Source organism: Leptonychotes weddellii, chromosome 5 (assembly GCF_054177405.1).
Source record: "Leptonychotes weddellii isolate Sample4059 chromosome 5, ASM5417740v2, whole genome shotgun sequence".
In the NCBI taxonomy this organism is placed as follows: Eukaryota; Metazoa; Chordata; class Mammalia; order Carnivora; family Phocidae; genus Leptonychotes; species Leptonychotes weddellii.
The window spans coordinates 86,382,445-86,399,864 of record NC_138373.1 but is presented as its reverse complement, the minus strand read 5'-3'; the positions used below and the strand labels follow the sequence as shown (position 1 = coordinate 86,399,864).

The window sequence follows — 17,420 nt, the reverse complement described above, 5'->3', positions numbered from 1 at the left end:
ACGGAGTGCTCAGCTGCTGTCCTTAGTTGAGCGCGAACTCGCGTCAACCCCAGGAGAGCAGGTGGTGAATGGGGAGAAATCCCAACAATGTGTAGAAATGGACGAGTTCTCCACACCTTGTCAGGGATCTTATTTCTCAGTATCGCAGCACACGATCACAAGAAACCTCTTCTCTGCCGGGGGCCCATGTTCTGGGGCCTTGTCGCTGCTCTTTAGAAATCTCTTGACGGGCATGAAGCAGGAAAGTATTGTGAACCGGTGCGTTTTTGCCCCTTGGAATGTTGAGTCTGACACTAGCCTCACCTGCTCTGGGGCTCCTTCACTCCCCAGTTCAGGGTCATTACAAGGTAACCTTAGTGACCAGTTCCAGGTTCCTGCCCCCACTCCACCCCTGGGCAAAGCTTAACACAAAACAGGTGGTGACGATAGCTAATGATTATTGACTGTTCTGTGCTGTGCAGCTTGCTGAGTGCTTTGTCAGACTTTATCGCGCAGGAATTGGATGAGGTGAGTACTATTACCCCGTTTTACAGATCAAGGAAACTGATTCCAAGAATCTGGCGTCCACTAGCTAGGGGGATGGGAGCACACGGGCAGTCTGACTCCAAAGCCCACAGTTAACCTCTCTATGCCAACTGTATGGGGGAGGGGAGACGACTGTGGTCTGGGGAACTTCCAGGCTCACCTCTCCTCACCCCAAGACGGCAAGGGCCTTTATTCATCCCTGGTATCCTGTGAACTACAGTAAACCTAGTCCTGGTCATGGGGCATCTGGCTGGCTTAGTCGGTATAGCCTGCGACTCTTGATCTCAGCGTCGTGAGTTCTAGCCCCATGTTGGGGGGTAAAGATTACTAAAAAAAACCCAACAACAAAAAAACCCCAGACCTAGTCTTGGTTAAACGTGGTGGGTGTCAAGTGGCAGGGTTAGCAGGTTTAGTCCCTTTATGTAAAAGACTGTTGGGAAAACCGAAGTTACCTAAGCTAATTTTCTCATTGTACTGTTTGCAACAGTATCTTATAAGCTGTTTAATGATTAACTTTATATAGCACCTCATTCTTAGCTCAGACCATTGGATAATGTGAAATCCTTTTCTCCCCATTAAGCATGTAGGGAACCTAAAGAACTGAGTGAGATTGCCATGTAAATTAGGATGGAGGCCATGTTCAGAATTAGCAGATAGCCTAATTCAAGGTCAGATGAGTCTTTGTTTTCCCCATTGGTTGCCTTCTCTCTCTTCACTAGCATTTAGGCAACAGAGAGCCAGGGAAGGGAAACTGCCTGTGTTTTTGGAAGATTGTGATTAGTGTCTGGGAAGGGAAATCCAAATGAGGAAAGGTTTAGAGGGATGAGTTTGTACCTGTTCACACAACCACAACTGTGTACACGGGTACACCTGGGAGATACTGCAGATTCAGTTCTAGAGCACTGCAGTGAAGCAAATGTCATAATAAAGCGGGTCAAAGGAATTTTTTGGTTTCCCAGTGTACATACAAGTTATGTTTGCACTATACTGTAGTCTATGAAGTGTGCAATAGCATATGTCTAAAAAACAGTGTTTTTACGTTTAAAACCTTAATTTTAAAATACTTTATTGCTGGGGCACCTGGCTGGCTCAGTGGGAGGAGCACACAACTCTCGATCTCAGGGTTGTGAGTTCGAGCCCCACATTGGGTGTAGTGATTACTGAAGCATGAAATAAATAGAATACTTTATTGCTAAAAATGCTAACCATCTGAGCTTTCAGCAAGTCGTAATCAGTGATCACAGATAACCATAACAAATATAATCATTAAAAAGTTTGAAATATTGCAAGAATTACACAAAATGCGATACACAGACCTGAAGTGAGTATATGCTGTTGGAAAAACGGTGCCAATAGACTTGCTCGATGCAGGGTTGCCACAAACCTCCAATTTGTTAAAAAAAGTAATATCTGCCAAGTTCAATAAAGCAAAGTGTAATAAAACAAGGTATGCTTCTAATAGAAACAAGTGATTTGAAAGCCAGACACCTGATAGAGGTTGAAGCTCAATTCTGCCCCATCCCAGCTGGAAGGCTTTAGACGAGCTGTGAAATGTGAGACCCAGTTTCCTCATCTGTGAAATAGAAGGTAACCTGCTACGCATCCGCTGCTAGACAGCTTTGCTCCTCACATTCTCCTCTGCTACCTCCACTTCCTCCTCTAGTTCTTTAAATGCTGCTATTAAAAGATCAAAATCCCTGCCTCGGCCGTCTCTTCTCACTCAACACACTCTCCGTAGATGATTTATCCTGGCCATGGGCCTGGCTACCTTTTGGAGTCCTCCTCTCCTGCCCAGGTCTTTTTTCTGAGCTCCAGATCTGTGTATTTGACTATATATAGAAGTCCCCATTTGGACACCTCAAACTTAAATGTTCCAAACTGAACTGGTCATTATCTATCTCCCAGCCACTTCTGAGAAAAGGTCTATCCCCACCCAGGTGTTGAAGTCAAAACCTAGCTAATTCCTCTTTCCCTTAACCAATACATCCAATTAATGGCCAGCTCCTACCGGGGTCAAGCTGTTAGCTGCCTTCTGTCTACCAGCCCCTAAAACCTTCTTCACTGTGCAGCCATATCCCCTTCATCAATCCCCTTTGGTGGCTTCTGCTGCCCTCAGAATGAAGCAGGGCATGGGTTACAAAGCCCCTCAAGACTAGGTCCAGACCTAGGTCTTGAGCTATTCCTCTTGCTTGCACTCCATCCTTCAGCCATTCTTAAAATTCTTTTTTTTTTTTTTTAAAGATTTTATTTATTTATTTGAGACAGAGAGAATGAGAGAGAGTGAGAGCACATGAGAGGGGGGAGGGTCAGAGGGAGAAGCAGGCTCCCCGCCGAGCAGGGAGCCCGATGTGGGACTCGATCCAGGGACTCCAGGATCATGACCTGAGCCGAAGGCAGTCGCTTAACCAACTGAGCCACCCAGGCGCCCCAGCCATTCTTACGTTCTTTTAATTCTTCTAATGGCACCAAATCCTTTCGTTGTTTTTCTGAACTTTAGCGTAAGCTACTCCTAGGGTACTGCCATACCATGTCATCCCATTCCCTTCCCTTCCCTTCGGTAACAGCTCCTACTACTCTTTAGTTCTCACTGTATGTTACTTCCTCCGGAAGGCTCTTTGACCTCCACTCAGCTCCACTCAGCTCCACTGTAGGTGCTCCCAAGCTTGCTCAGTGAACTGCTTTCCCGTCACAGCACCCATACACTGTATACTAAGTGCCTTTAAACTTGGCTGAATCTGTGTCCTTATTCATGTGGAAGGGGAATACATCAGAATCATTCAGGGTGCTTTGTCAGCCGGCTCTCCAAAACCCCATCCACCCCTCCCCACTCACAATCTGCCATGAGTGTGTTCTGAGCTGAAAATCACAACACAATGAGTCCCTGGCATGGATGTTGTTATGCTGTGTCCCCCAAGTGTGTCAGGACGGAAGAAAGGTTGAGAACGGCTACATGAGGTTGGCAGTGCCGCAGGGAAAGGGGCGGGATCTGCCCTGTCCACCTTTATCTCCTTCATGCGTGGTACAGTGTGAGGCAGAGTAGAAAATACTCTGGAAGGAAGTACTTGTACAGTTGATCGGGGATGTGAGGGTTAGATAAAATATGTATATTGAGTCACCAGAACATAATAGACATTGGGTACATCTGGATTGTCTTTCCGTCCACTTGTTAAAATGAAGCTTAGGGCCCCCAGCTGGCTCAGTTGGTAGAGCACGCGACTCTTGATCTCAGGGTCGTGAATTCAAACCCCAAGTTGAGTGTGGAGCCTACTGAAAAAAAAAATAAACAAATAAATAAGGAACCTTAGGAGTTATCATTTGATGCTTTGTGTCTGTCATCCTTGTCACCCTTTATCTCCCCCAAGTGAGTGAAAGAGAAAGATATTTACAGTAAGCTCCTAGAGCTCTGCCACATCCCTAAATTTTTTTTTTTAAACACCTACAAAACCTAGGCCTGATTTTTGACTGAAACTCCATTGTTAGTGGACAAGCTGCCTCAGATATTACTGTTTCTCTGTTGGTCTGGTTTTTTGTTGGTTTTAAGAGAGAAATCTATCTCCCAAAATCCTTTTTGGGGGGAAGCCATCTTCAGAAAAGGAATTTTATTCCGATTGTCTTTGAAGGAGTGGGACTGACACTCAGGAGGGGTCAGACTGGAGCCAGAAAGCTATAAATTGAAAGCTAGTGAGAGCCTTTGCACTTCACCGAATGTGGATGGGGCTCCGTGGCAGGTGGATGGCTGCAAGGCTTTAGTGGCCCTCAGGTAGTTCCCCCAAAAGAGAACAAGATACAGGTGGCTTTGAGTCGGGTCTGGATATATGTTTGGCTGTGTGGTCTTAGTCAATAGTACAGCCTCTCTGGGTCTTCCTTCCATGGTAAAATAGGATTCCATTTGTCCGACCATATACCCCACTGATTGTCAGAATCAATGGGTTACATTTGCAGAAATACTTTGTCAGATGCAACTATAAAGTACTACATAAAAATAGGGTGTTATTAATATACAATAATTATAAATATAGACTATTAAGTTATGAGCTGGAAGTCAGCACACATTTATTGATGACCACGTGATGATAAGACACAAAGATGAATGAAAAGGAAAAGGAGTTTATGTTTATTGATCCTGCCACCTTCTTTCCCAAATGCTTTATAGTCATCATCTCTTCTAATAGCACAAAATATTCTGTCCTCAAGAGGTTCCTATCAGAAAGGTGACATGGGCACATCTTAAGCCTCACAGAAAGCGATAATGATAATGCCAAAGTTGTCAAGTGGGAACACAGATGAGGAGGCTGTTAATCTGCTAGCCTCTTAGAGATGAGGGGCAGGTGAGGGAGACATAAATATTGACGTTGACACTTAGGCCTTGAAGAATAAAGTAAGATAAACAGACCCATAAGAAGGGGAAGGGCACGTTAAGTAGAGGGAACAGCAGTGGTGAAGGATGGCGCTAGGACTGTGTCTGTGAGGGGAAAGGTAAACGTTGGGTGGTGTGGTAGAGCATGTGACAGCAGTGGGTAGACACTACGGTGAAAAGTGAAGCTGGGCTGTTCCTGGAGGACTTGATGTGCCCGAGCTAAGGAACAGGGATTTTATTCTATAGGTAGTGGGGAGTCAGTCTCCCAGAACATGTTTTATCTAGAAGGAAAGTGACATGGTTAGACTTATCTCTTTTAGAAAGGTAGCTGCATGGAGACCAGCCTGGAGACAAGGAGGCAAGTTGGATGTAATTGCAGTAGGACAAGTAAGTGATCACAAAAGCCTACAACAGTGGTTTTCAAACTGTGGATTGCCACCCATAAGTGGATCTTGAAATGATTTTAGTGGGTCACAACCTGCATTTGGAAAAAAATAGATTTGAATACAAAAAGTATCAGAGTCTCATGTAATAAAGGTCAATGTTTCATAAAATTTCTTTTTGATTTACTCGTGCATCACTTTCTAGGTAATTTGAATTTTTAATAAATTCACTTCTACAATAGATTTAAATAACCTTCAAAATGAACAAAGTGGATTTACTTAAAATTTAGCATGTTTAAGTGCCTATGTTTCAACATAGGCACCAATTACTTTGTATAGAAAGCATGACAGCTTGAGGCCATTCAACATAATGGAGGGTTTATGACCTGGAAAATAAAAGAAATGAGGGAAAAAAATGAGTGGTTAATTATTAGGTTTAAATGTTGAGTAAGTTTCCTCTTGGTTACAAATGGTATCTTAGAAGTGATTTTATTAAAAATGCGAACTGCAGAAGGCATATCCTGGGTCAGAATGCAAAATGTATTTCTTTTCTTTTCTTTCTAAAGATTTTATTTATTTATTTGACAGAGAGAGAGAGAGAGAGATAGCGAGAGCAGGAACACAAGCAGGGGGAGTGGAAGAGGGAGAAGCAGGCTTCCCGGTGAGCAGGGAGCCCGATGCGGGGCTCGATCCCAGGACCCTGAGATCATGACCTGAGCCGAAGGCAGACACTTAACAACTCAGCCACCCAGGCGCCCCGCAAAATGTATTTCTTACCATGGGGTCAGGGTTCAAGAAAGCTTAAAAACGTTGACTTCAAGATTGAGGCAGTGGCTCTGGGGTGAGAGAGAAGGATCAAGATGTCAGAGTAATTTCTGAGGTACAATTAAGACCAGTTCACCAACTGGATGTAGGAATAAAGGAGAAGGAAATTAAGGATGATTCACAGGTTCCTAATTTGGGTTGCCAGGGCACATGGGGGTTCAGTTCAGTTCAACCAATATCTCTTGATAGGAAGTGCAGAAACAGGCAAATGAGGAAGGCATGGTCGAGGCCCTTGAGGAACTCCATGTGGATAAAAGAGATGCATAAGCAGGGTATGTTAATAAAATATGGTAACTACACTCATAAAAGTATTCACAAGATGCTACTCAAGCTTAGAGGAAGCCCAGGCTGGATCATCACAGAAGTTTTCTTGAGGAGACATCTTTGAACTGAGTTTTGAAGGAAGAGCTAGTCAGCCAGATAAGAAGGAAACAATCTAAGACCAGAGAGGTGGAACAGAATGTTTGTGTGCGAGGAGTTGTGTGCATACATATGTGTGAATGCGTGTGGGCCAATGTTATAAGCAATTTGGTGTTACTAGAACATTGGGAAGTCAGAGATGCAGTTGGCAGGGGTAAAGAGACAGGTTATGAAAAGCTTTGTCTATCACGCCAGGGAGCTCAGAGCTCTTGTATGAGATAAAGAGCCACTGAAGGGGTTTTTAAGAAGGTTAGTAACAAGGTCACAGTAAGGTGATTGTGTCTTAGAAAGCTTGCTTTGGCAGCATGTGGAAAAGGTCTTTATAGGGAACTGGATTAAAGATCAAGAGACTAGAAATGGGGACATTAGATTGGTCCAGATGAGAGATGATGGCCTGAATTAGGGGCATTGAGAAAAGGATGAAGAGAAACAGAGACACAGATTGGCAAGGCACCGTCACTAATTGGATATAGAGGACTCCATCAGTCAGAGTCTACTCAGGAAAGCAGAACCCATGTCAGTGAGTTCCATAGAAGAAATTTAACATGAGGAACTATTTTTGAAGGTGTTAGAAAAATGAAAGGGTTAATAGGAAACCGTTGGAAACCCCGAGATTAGGAAGAGCAGGGCTACTCCCCCTAAGACTGGACAGACCAAAGAGGCAGGTCGTGCCACCAGAGCCCCGGAGCTGTGGCTGCCTAGAGGGAGCTGGACCATGAAAGAGATGCAGTCAGCAAGAGGGAAGAAATGCCCTCCCCTGGTCCCCTTATCCCCACTGGCCAAGCCTGACTAGGAGCTGGCTGGCAAGGGAGGCTGAGAAAGGTAGCTTGTCTTTTGCAGGAAGAGCAAAGCTCAGGAAGGTACAAAAATAGATCTGAGCAAGATGGCAAATGAGCAAGACATGAGGATAAAGGAGAAAAAGTTGATCGATTCCTCCTGGCTATCTTGCCTGGATTGAGGTGGGATGGTTGTGTCAGAACCAGAGATTAGGAAACCAGGAAGATGGTGGGAGTGAGGAGGATGAAGGAGGGGAGACAGAGAAGGACACAAATAACCTAACTTTTTAAAAACTCCCTCATTGGGGCACCTGGGTGGCTCAGTCAGTTAAGATTAAGCATCCAACCCTTGATTTTGGCTTAGGTTGTGATATTAGAGTTGTGAGATTGAGCCCTGTCTTGGGTTCCATGCTCAGCAGAGAGTCTGCTTGAGATTCTCTCTCTCCCTCTCTCTCTGCCCCTCCCCCATGCCTGTGTTCACTCTCTCTCTCTCAAATAATAAATCTTTAAAAAAATAAATAAATAAAAGCTCCCTCATTGTAGTATTGTTAAGTATACACAGGATTGATAGGTCCAATTGATTTTAAAAGAACAGTTCTAACGTTCAGAACAGCTTTATAACTGCATCTTTTAACGTAGGGGAAGAAACCTCCACACTCTGAAATGCACAAAATTTCTGCCGCCCAAGTCCTTGAACCTTCCCTTGAACCTTGCAACCAGGTCTCATTTATAATGTTGGTGTGAACTAACATGAGGAAAACAGGAGGAAGTTACTGAATCCTTACCAAATACCACTCACTGTATGGTTTACATAGAGTTTGCACACAGTAAATTACATATACTACCTCATTTAATCCTTATGATAGTTGTATGAGGTTGGAATTATTATTCTTCCTGTTTTACAGATAAGGAAACTGATACATCGGGGGGTTTGGTTCATCTCCCTTGCCACATAGGCCTCTCAACCAGTAAGTGTTAGCTGGGACTGGGACTGTGAGCTGTCTGACTCAAAACCCATGCCCTTCACCTCTGTACTATAAAACCTCACAAACTCTAAAGTGGTTAAGTTCAAATAAATAAAATTGTGATAGCGTCATTGTGTCCATGTATATCCAGTTGCTTATGGAGTAGTGAACATTTTGATGGGTTTTCTCACATCTTGTTCACTCTAGATTTTAATAATTATCATACTTTTGTTTCCCAATCTGTACAGGAGTGTAATAGTCAGGACTCTTGGTAGAAGTGACAGAAACGTAAGTACACATAGGCCAAAGAACAAAGAAGCTTATGGCTCCCTTCACATAAAAAGTCCAGGGGTCAGCTTGTCTTCATCATGGCTGGATAGGCTCAAACATTGCTACGGGATTGTTTTTCACTCTTGACCTCTTGGCACCAGCTCTGCTTTGGGCTCATTCTCTTGCAGACTCTCTCCTGGTGGCAAGAAAGGTGGTCTTCCACCATCTTAGCTTTACGTGGACTTGCTAGCTGGTTGTCCCAGAAGAAGAGGTGGCCTCTATTCTCCAAAAGCCACACTAATCTCCAAGGCTCAGTTTAGACCCATAGCCACCTTGGACTAACCACGGTGCCCAGGGAAGGGGTTCCTCTGATGCTCAGGCCTGTGGTGGGTCAGGCAGAGCCATGTGATTGGCTGTCCTATCGAGATCCCATGGAGCTGGGCAAGGAAGTACTTGCCCAGAGTGAGGCCTAGAGAGCAGCAAAAACGCCACAGGTTTCCACTACAGGGAACATATGAAACTCTCATTTTGCCTGCTTATCCAAACAGAATCCTGGAACTATTTCAAAATCACTGGATAATTGTGCATTCTGTTCTTCATTTGAACTAAGAAAACACTTCCTCACACCTTTTTTTGGCTTTTTTTTTTTTTGCATTTTACTTGGAATTCTAAGCTTCTTTAAGAGGCAGAGTTAAAGCATCAAGGCTATATCTGATTGCAGAAAACATCCGGAAGCTCTCTCGCAACACCACTTTTCTACTCCTCACTAGCTCCCTTCCAAATTCCTCCCACATCTTCCCACATGATTCTCTAGAGAACCACTGGGTCCATCTCTTGATATATATGGTCATCAGGGTGGTCCAAGATCTATGGCATTGTTCTGGCAATCAGTCATGCTTTCTCTTGTGGGGGGGGGGTGTTGCAGGGGTGACAACTGAGGACCCTCATTTTATTATCAAAATATTTCAAAAATGTTTCAAAAGAAGTAATTAGTGGCATTTGATAACAGCCTTCTGCTGTTTTGCCATCTTTAACCCTAGCCTGGTTTATATTAGAAACCAGCCTCATGACCAAGATTATTCTTTAAAACACTGAGTTTATGACAAGGCAGGTTCCTCGCAGAAAGTAGACAGGGACGCAAGAGCCAATAGTTTGTTTTTTTCCCTGTTGGCATGGAGCCTAGGTTTAAGAATAAGTGTTACTACTGGAGATTCAAATCTGTCAGTACATGTTAAGTATGTCCTCTACAATTATTCGTAAAACTTGCTGGAACTTGCTAATGCCAGCTAGCTTGATGCCTATGTGCATGAGTTATTCTACAGACAATATCTGCAACTGGTACAGCATGCTGGCCTCCCCATTAATGGTTTTCCCCGGAATAAATAATAGTTGGAGTACTTCTTCTTGTCATGAAATATTTAAATATTAATCCAGCAATCCTCAGACACCACAGAACTTCTATCATTTTCCTAGTGTTTTTACACTGTGGAGATTCAGTTGATCTGGCTAGCTGTTTTGGAATCAAAAGGTAGAACCAGTTCTCAATTACGTGATTGTTGTGGCAAAGCTTAGGTTCCTATTCCTTTAATTCTATGCCATTACTGTCCGGATGGTTAGGACTTTTACCTGTAAGTTGTCTATATTTTATTTTTATAGCCAAGAATGCTAAGTTACACATTAAAACCACTTAGCCTTCTTATGGCTAAATAAAACCAGTTCCCTTCCTTACCATTTTTATGTGCTATTTTTCTAGCTCTGTAATCAGTCTTTGTACTATACTGTTCCCTTTCTAGTTTCTGGCATCCTTTAAAAAAAAAAATGAAGCCTCAGACTGGATGTGAGTTTCTAATATAGGTTTAACTGACCCTATATATATATACACACACATAGGGAAAAATTTCTTCATGGTTTTTGTGTGTCACATTTCAGTTAGTATACTGTAGGATCATGTCAGCACTTTTTAAATAGCAGTTCTATATTGCTGACACATTCACAATGATATAATGATATAACTTGAAACCTAGGTGGTACTGTAAGACTTCCTTTTAACTATTTTAAGTTAAAGCATCACGAAAATTGTTATGGTGGCTCTAACTACCATTCAAGAGAAATATCCTTCAAAATAGATGATCATCGTCATAGTCTACATTATAAGGCATTTTTTCTTCTAAAAGTTCAAAATTCTCTGCAATAAGTTGTCTAACACCAATTGATTATATGGTTTCAAAGTAAAATTTTACACATATCCTGTGTGTAATTTTAGACCTCCAAGCAAAACTTTTCATGAAGGGCTCCCCTTTTAATCCAGTACCCTCAAATACTTGGGGGTCCCCCCTTTTTGGGAGGGCTTTGACTTCTCACAGGCTTTGCTTAAGACTCTTCGTAACTAAATAAAATCAGTAGATTTTCAAAAAATTAGCATATTTTAGAAAAGTTTCCATGCAAAAACGTAACTCACTCATTTGTTTCCCTCCCTCCCACTTCTAATTAATCATGCCTAAAATCAGTTTGAAATAGTGCTATCAAAAGGAAAATATCATAAGCCAACAGGTCCTAATCAATACTTTCTTATTTCAGGCAATGTTCAATGTGTATGCAATATGGAGCCTTCTCTTTGGAGTTCATTAGATTAGAGATAGACAAAGAATTTCCATCTAAACTTAACAATGTAAACTCATTCCTTTTAGCGAAGCTCAGGAGTCATTTTGGTCATTGTATTGATTGACAGTAGAGTGCTATCATCCATTTAATTTTTGTCCATAGATGACTACAATCCATTTCATTTCTCTATTGGTCAGGGTTCATTTGCAGGGAATAAAATCTACTCAAGCTTATTTAAGCAGGAAGGGATTTATTAGGGAGTATTAAATGACTTAAATCTTTGAAATGGCTGAAGAAACCCTTCGAGTTTTAGCTTTTAAAACAATCCACAAAACCACTCCACAGGACTGACCACCAAGGAAGCCACTGCCTCTTCTCTAGTCAGGAAGTCGCAGGTTCCAGAACTGCGCCATTAATGCCACGATCAGAAACCGAGCGGTATGGCTGCGGGCTTCAGAAGCACTTCACACTCATTTCTGTCCAAACCAGCAAAACCTGTGCCCCACACCCATGAGGCTAGAAACCAGACAGAGCGGGTGCTGTACTAAAGCTGTCGCAGCAAAGTGTCACACTTCCCACAACTGTCCTTGCCCGCAGAGGCAACGGAAGTAGCCTTTGTTCTTCCGGAAGTGTGTCTCATTGGCTGATTCTAAATACGTTCTGGGACCCAGCTGCAAGGAAGCTGGGAGCCTCTGCAGAACAGGCAGGCACGTTAGAAGGATGATGGAAAGTATGTCCAACACTAATCTACAAAAGCCATCACAACCACAGTCAAGTGGTGTCTTCAATTCATTGGAATGGAACGAAATTCTGCCTCCACGCCTTGTGTAATAAGTGGAAATGCTCTTTTAAAAATAAAATGACCATGACTGTCAAGGATAAATTATAAATCAGTTTTGTTATTGATGTAGGGAGAAGCCCTTCCCCATAACTCTTAATATAAATATATCTCCAAAAAGATTTTGAGGTAAGGCTAAGTATTACAATAGCATACAACTCTGTGGTGACTATTCATGGCTCAGTTTTGTCCTCACGCAACAACATATGAGGATGTGCTGTGTGCATTACATTGAGGGCAGAACAGTAGAGATCGCAAATGAAGACACATACTGCATTGCCCCTTCCATCAAACAATTCACATAATAGGGCAAAATAGAAATAAACATGAAAAGATACATTTTTCCAATTGAAAAAATCTAGGTTCAAATCTCTCTGATTTTATTTATTAAATGTGTAACATTGTATATACATGTACCAAGAATATTATAATGTGGATGGTCTGTTACCTCAACAAACAGTAAAGAAGTGTCTACATCAAGGGAACTAAGTCAAATGAATTCTTTTTTAAAAAGAGAAAGAGAAGAGAGAGACAGAGAGGTGAGAGAATGGCTGGCATTTAGTAGGCCTTTAATGAACTATAGCTTATTAAGCAGTTGTAATAATAAGAGCGGTAGACGAATTATAGAGGGATGCAGTAAATGATTAATAATCAGGTGAATGACGAAAGTAAGTACCCTGTAAAACACTTGATCATCTACATTGTAGGAACTAATTTCAGCTTAAAGAGTTTCTATCCAGAATGGTTTTAAAACCTTTTTCTCATCAAGTTTTCTACAATGAAGATAAAAAAATTGGGGGAAGTAATAAAACCTCCAGTAACTATAGATTCAATCTTTGTTTGATGCCATAGTGTATTTTCAGCATTATATAGTCAACTCTAACTACATACTATGGTCAAAATGTGTAGTTAAATCTACTTTTTCTAATATATTTACTTATGTCAGATTTTGAATTATAATTTACTTATGTTAAAATTCATCCCTTTTAATTACAGTTCAGTGAATGTTGACAAATGCACAAAGTCATGTAATGACAACCACATCAAAATACAGAACATTTCCATCAGCCCAGAAAGTTCCCTAGTGCTCCTTTGTAGTCAGCACCCCTTCTCCCGTAGCTCTTGGGAAGCATTTATCTGGTTTCTGTCCTAAAGTTTTGCTTTTCTAGAACGTGATATAAATGGAATCATACAGTAATAGTCTTTTCTTCCTGGCTTTTTTCACTGTAAGTATTTTGTTTTAAATATATTTTCATTATACATTTTATATTTTTTTGAATAAAATATACAATTTGGCCTGGTATATTGAATAAACTTAATTAATTTGTAAATGTATAGATACAGATATAGTTACAGTACCTTTAATTATCTTTGGCCTTTTACTTAAGAACTAAACCTCTTGGGGCACCTGGGTGGCTCAGTCGGTTAAGCGTCTGCCTTCGGGTCAGGTCATGATCCCAGGGTCCTGGGATCGAGCCCCGCATCGGGCTCCCTGCTCAGCGGGAAGCCTGCTTCTCCCTCTCCCACTCCCTCTGCTTGTGTTCCCTCTCTCGCTGTGTCTCTCTCTGTCAAATAAATAAATAAAATCTTTAAAAAAAACAAAAGAACTAAACCTTTCCCATTCAAAAAACTCGTATTACAGACAGTCAACTAAAGCTAATTACCAAGATTTTTTTGGTGGTTGTTGCAGAGCCAGAAGTAAAAAACTAAAATAAACAAACAAAAATAGACTTGCATACTTTAGAGCTCACAACTGTTCCATATATATAAGGTAACCCACAGAAAAACAATTTCTTTGTAACCCTTTGAAAGAATTAAAATGCAAAATCTCTGGCATGCTTTGTTGTGGTTACAGTAATGTCTATGAAAAGCATGCCTTTTTCACTTGTAAGAGTTTCAGTTTTGCACTGTGCATTTGCCTTGATAGTAACTGCAAACAACTGTAGCTATTACCTCTTCAGTTCTGAAAGCAAGTTCAAAGTCGATCAAATTCATTGTCAGAGCACAAGGTGAAGCATAACTCCATGCTTAAATAAGGCCTCTTAAATGTGTCTCTTGTTAGAGAGGTTTTTTAATGTACCATTGGAGCATCTTAAAATTTGATTTCAGCTTTAGTTATGCACATCTAACAGGTCAGAAGCAGGAAAGCAACACTTGAGCTAGAATGCTTCTTTTGGTGACTTTTTGCACATTGCAAATACTTTATTTTCAGTCATCAATGACAATTTTTAAGAACAGACTTATTGAGACATAATTTCTATTTCTAGTATGAAATTCAATGGTTTTTTAGTAAATTTACAGAGCTGTACAACCATCATCATCATCTAATTTTAGATTCAAAAAAACCCTGAACCCATTAGCTGTTACTCCCCATCCCTTGCACCCTCTGCCCTGGACAACCACTAATCTACTTTCTGAATGACAATGATTTTTAACTTGGTAGGACTTTTTTTTTTAAACCTGCAGCTAAAAAGGAACCATATTTTCATATTTACTCATGTTAAATCCTGTAATTTTGGACATGAACTTAAATATAATTCATTATCACCTTTGTTAGAATGCCTAGATCAATTTGAATTTTTCTAAAAATAGTTCTTTTTTTTAGAAAAATAGTTTTTTCTTATTCTTCCTTCTCTGCAATATTTAAAGCTCTTCCTTTGAACCTTTTGAACATGTAGCTAAAGACAGTTGGTGTTCAGGAAAGCAAATATTAGCATGAGTGTTTCCAAAAACCCCTTCCTTTAGCAATTAACAAGAAGTTTATATAACTAAAAATAATTCAGTAGCATGCATTTTCTCAACAAGTTACTTAGTGAAAGTAAACAACAAAAAAAAATTCTAAAATATATATGAATAGCAGAACTTTTGTTAAATGTGTTTGTTTTTGTTTTTGTTTTTTAAGGTACAGGTCTGTTTAGCATTTAAAGGAAAACCTGTTGGGTGGGGTGGAGAGATACTGCCCAACTGCTACTTTGTATTCTTTCACTAGTGACCTCAGCTCTTGCCTGAATTTTTACTACTGGTAAAGAAAACAAGGTTTCTAGTTTTCTCTGCAACAAAGATCTCATTGGCTGAAGACAGATGTTTAATTATTAGTGTCTTAGAGATAGGCACTTCTCAGAATAGTAGCTTCAACAGGAAGAAGGAACCAGAAAACATATTCCATTTGTGGTAATGTGGTCTAATTTGACATCTCAAAATTGACTTAGAATTTCAGAAGAAAAGGTTGCTGTTAAGCGTACTGAGATATATTTGTTAAATTCATTTTTATTCATTTATATTTAGTTATGTATTGCTGTGCAACAAATGACTCCCCAAAATTTAGTGGCTTAAAACAATAAACATTTCTTATTTTCCACTGTATTCATCCATAGGCCAGAATCAGGGAACGGCTGGGCTGGGTGGTTCAGGCTCAGTCTTCTTGCGACCTTTTCTCAGGTGTCTCCTGAGACTGACCTCATGTAAAGGCTTCACTGGGGCTAAAGGTGGCCCCCTCACACAGTTGGCAAGTTGGTGTGGCTCTTGGCAGGAGACATTAGTTTCTTTTTTATTTTTATTTTATTTTTATTTTTTTTAAAGATTTTATTTATTTATTTGATAGAGACAGAGATAGCGAGAGCAGGAACGCAAGCAGGGGGAGTGGGAGAGGGAGAAGCAGGCTTCCCGCTGAGCAGGGAGCCCGATGCAGGACTCGATCCCAGGACTCTGGGATCATGACCTGAGCCAAAGGCAGACGCCTAACGACTGAGCCACCCAGGCGCCCGAGACATTAGTTTCTTTCCACCCATGCCTCTCCACAGAGCTGTTTGAATATCCATGACACAGCATCTGACTTCTCCCAGAGTGAATAATCCGAGAGCACAAGGCACGGCGGCAGTCACCTAGCCTCGGAAACCATTACCTCTGTCTTACTTTATTGGTCACACAAAACAGCCTTGATTCATTGTGGGAGAAGATCATGCAAGGGCATGAACACCACAGAGGGGCCCTTCTCAGAGGCTGGCTGCCACAGCTTAGAATAGAAAGCCGTGCAGATGTTTTTTAAACATTACCGAACTGCAAAACCATTAACTTCTTTTCAAATATATATATATTTACATGTAATATTATACATAGAGAACAGCAGAGGTCTGATGAAAAGACATTCAGATTTTAGATTCCAAGGCAGTTAATCATCTGTTTATTGGGAATATGCTGAATGCCCACAACCATGCTAGGAGCATCTTAAGGGACATAGCAGAAGTGATAGAGCAGTCTCAGGATTCTATCAGAAGGATATCTTTGTGGAGCGCCTGGGTGGCTCAGTGGGTTAAGTGAGCTCAGGTTATGGTCTTGGGGTCCTGGCATCGAGTCCCGAGTCTGGCTCCACACTCACCAGGGAATCTGCTTGTCCTTCTCCCCCTGCCTCTCCCCTGCCCTCCTTGTGCTTTCTCTGTCTCTCAAATAAATAAATAGAATCTTTAAAAAATAAAAAAAAGAAGGATGTCTTTGTAATATATTTTCAGAATGGTGTTCTCTTGCCAAAAGTTAGGCAGAGTTATGCCTGCACCTCCAAGTTCTTTTGGGAAATTCTGCTTTTCTCTTGGCCTGAAAGAAAGTAGAATGCCACCAATTAGGAACAGGGACAATTTTGTCCTTTCATATTAACACAAGATACAATATGGCAGGTCTCATTTTCACAGAGAAATCTGTATTTAGCTATGCTTTGTCGTAAATATTGGGATGCATCCAGCATGAGCAGAAACACTGGAATTTTCCTATTTTCTACATTTACTCACAAGGAACAAAAGTCTGGAAGGTACGCACCAAACTGTTAAAGGAAGCATGTGATCAGTAACTGGTTATCTGCTTTACACGTCTCTTTTCTTCTAGAAACAGCAACCCTCTCTGATAAGCCACCCCTTTTGCTCTTGTCAGCTGTTCCAAATGGAAGCTACCACTGTCTTTTCAACTCTCTCTCTCTTTGGCTGCAGGACTTGGCCAGTTGTGCTCCCCGAGAGCCTCTGGCCACTCTGCTTTTCTAACTAGCCTCTTTTAACAGGAGGAGAAAGGCCTCTTCCCTCTCTGGTCACAGAATGATTCTTGAGCTGCTGGTGGCCAATTTCATTCCAAGCGGAAAAGAATCAGTCTGAGAGAATGAAGTTAACATGCAGAGAAAAACAGGAAGGAGACAGAGCCGCTCCTGATCTCCTAGTGTCGATCCAGAAGGCTAGCTCACACAACTTGCCCTTCCAAAGGCTCCATTATATGAGCAAATAAATCCCCCTATTTGTTTAAGATGGATCAAATTGGGTTTCTGAACTTACACCCATAAAACCCTGATGAGGACCTCTGGAGATGGGGTTGGGGAGATGATTCTGCTTTCAACTTTATACATTAATTGTACTAATCAGGCTTTTTCGGGGCAGGGGGAGTCTGCAAATGCTAGAAACTCTATTTGAGCTAGCATAAAAAAAAGAA

The 17,420-nt window shown here is 41.3% G+C and overlaps 2 long non-coding RNA genes across 2 annotated transcripts in view; one reads left to right on the top strand and one right to left on the bottom strand.

The window, feature by feature from the left end:
* The first annotated feature begins 5,933 nt into the window (after nt 1-5,933).
* LOC145721749 (uncharacterized) overlaps nt 5,934-17,420 on the top strand; it is a 43,559-nt gene continuing 32,072 nt past the window's right edge. The window contains exon 1 of the long non-coding RNA XR_014145613.1: nt 5,934-8,254. This is a non-coding gene — a long non-coding RNA (uncharacterized LOC145721749). The remainder of the gene's footprint in view (nt 8,255-17,420) is intronic.
* Nucleotides 15,599-17,420, bottom strand: part of LOC145721748 (uncharacterized) — a 78,607-nt gene continuing 76,785 nt past the window's right edge. The window contains exon 4 of the long non-coding RNA XR_014145611.1: nt 15,599-16,547. This is a non-coding gene — a long non-coding RNA (uncharacterized LOC145721748). The remainder of the gene's footprint in view (nt 16,548-17,420) is intronic.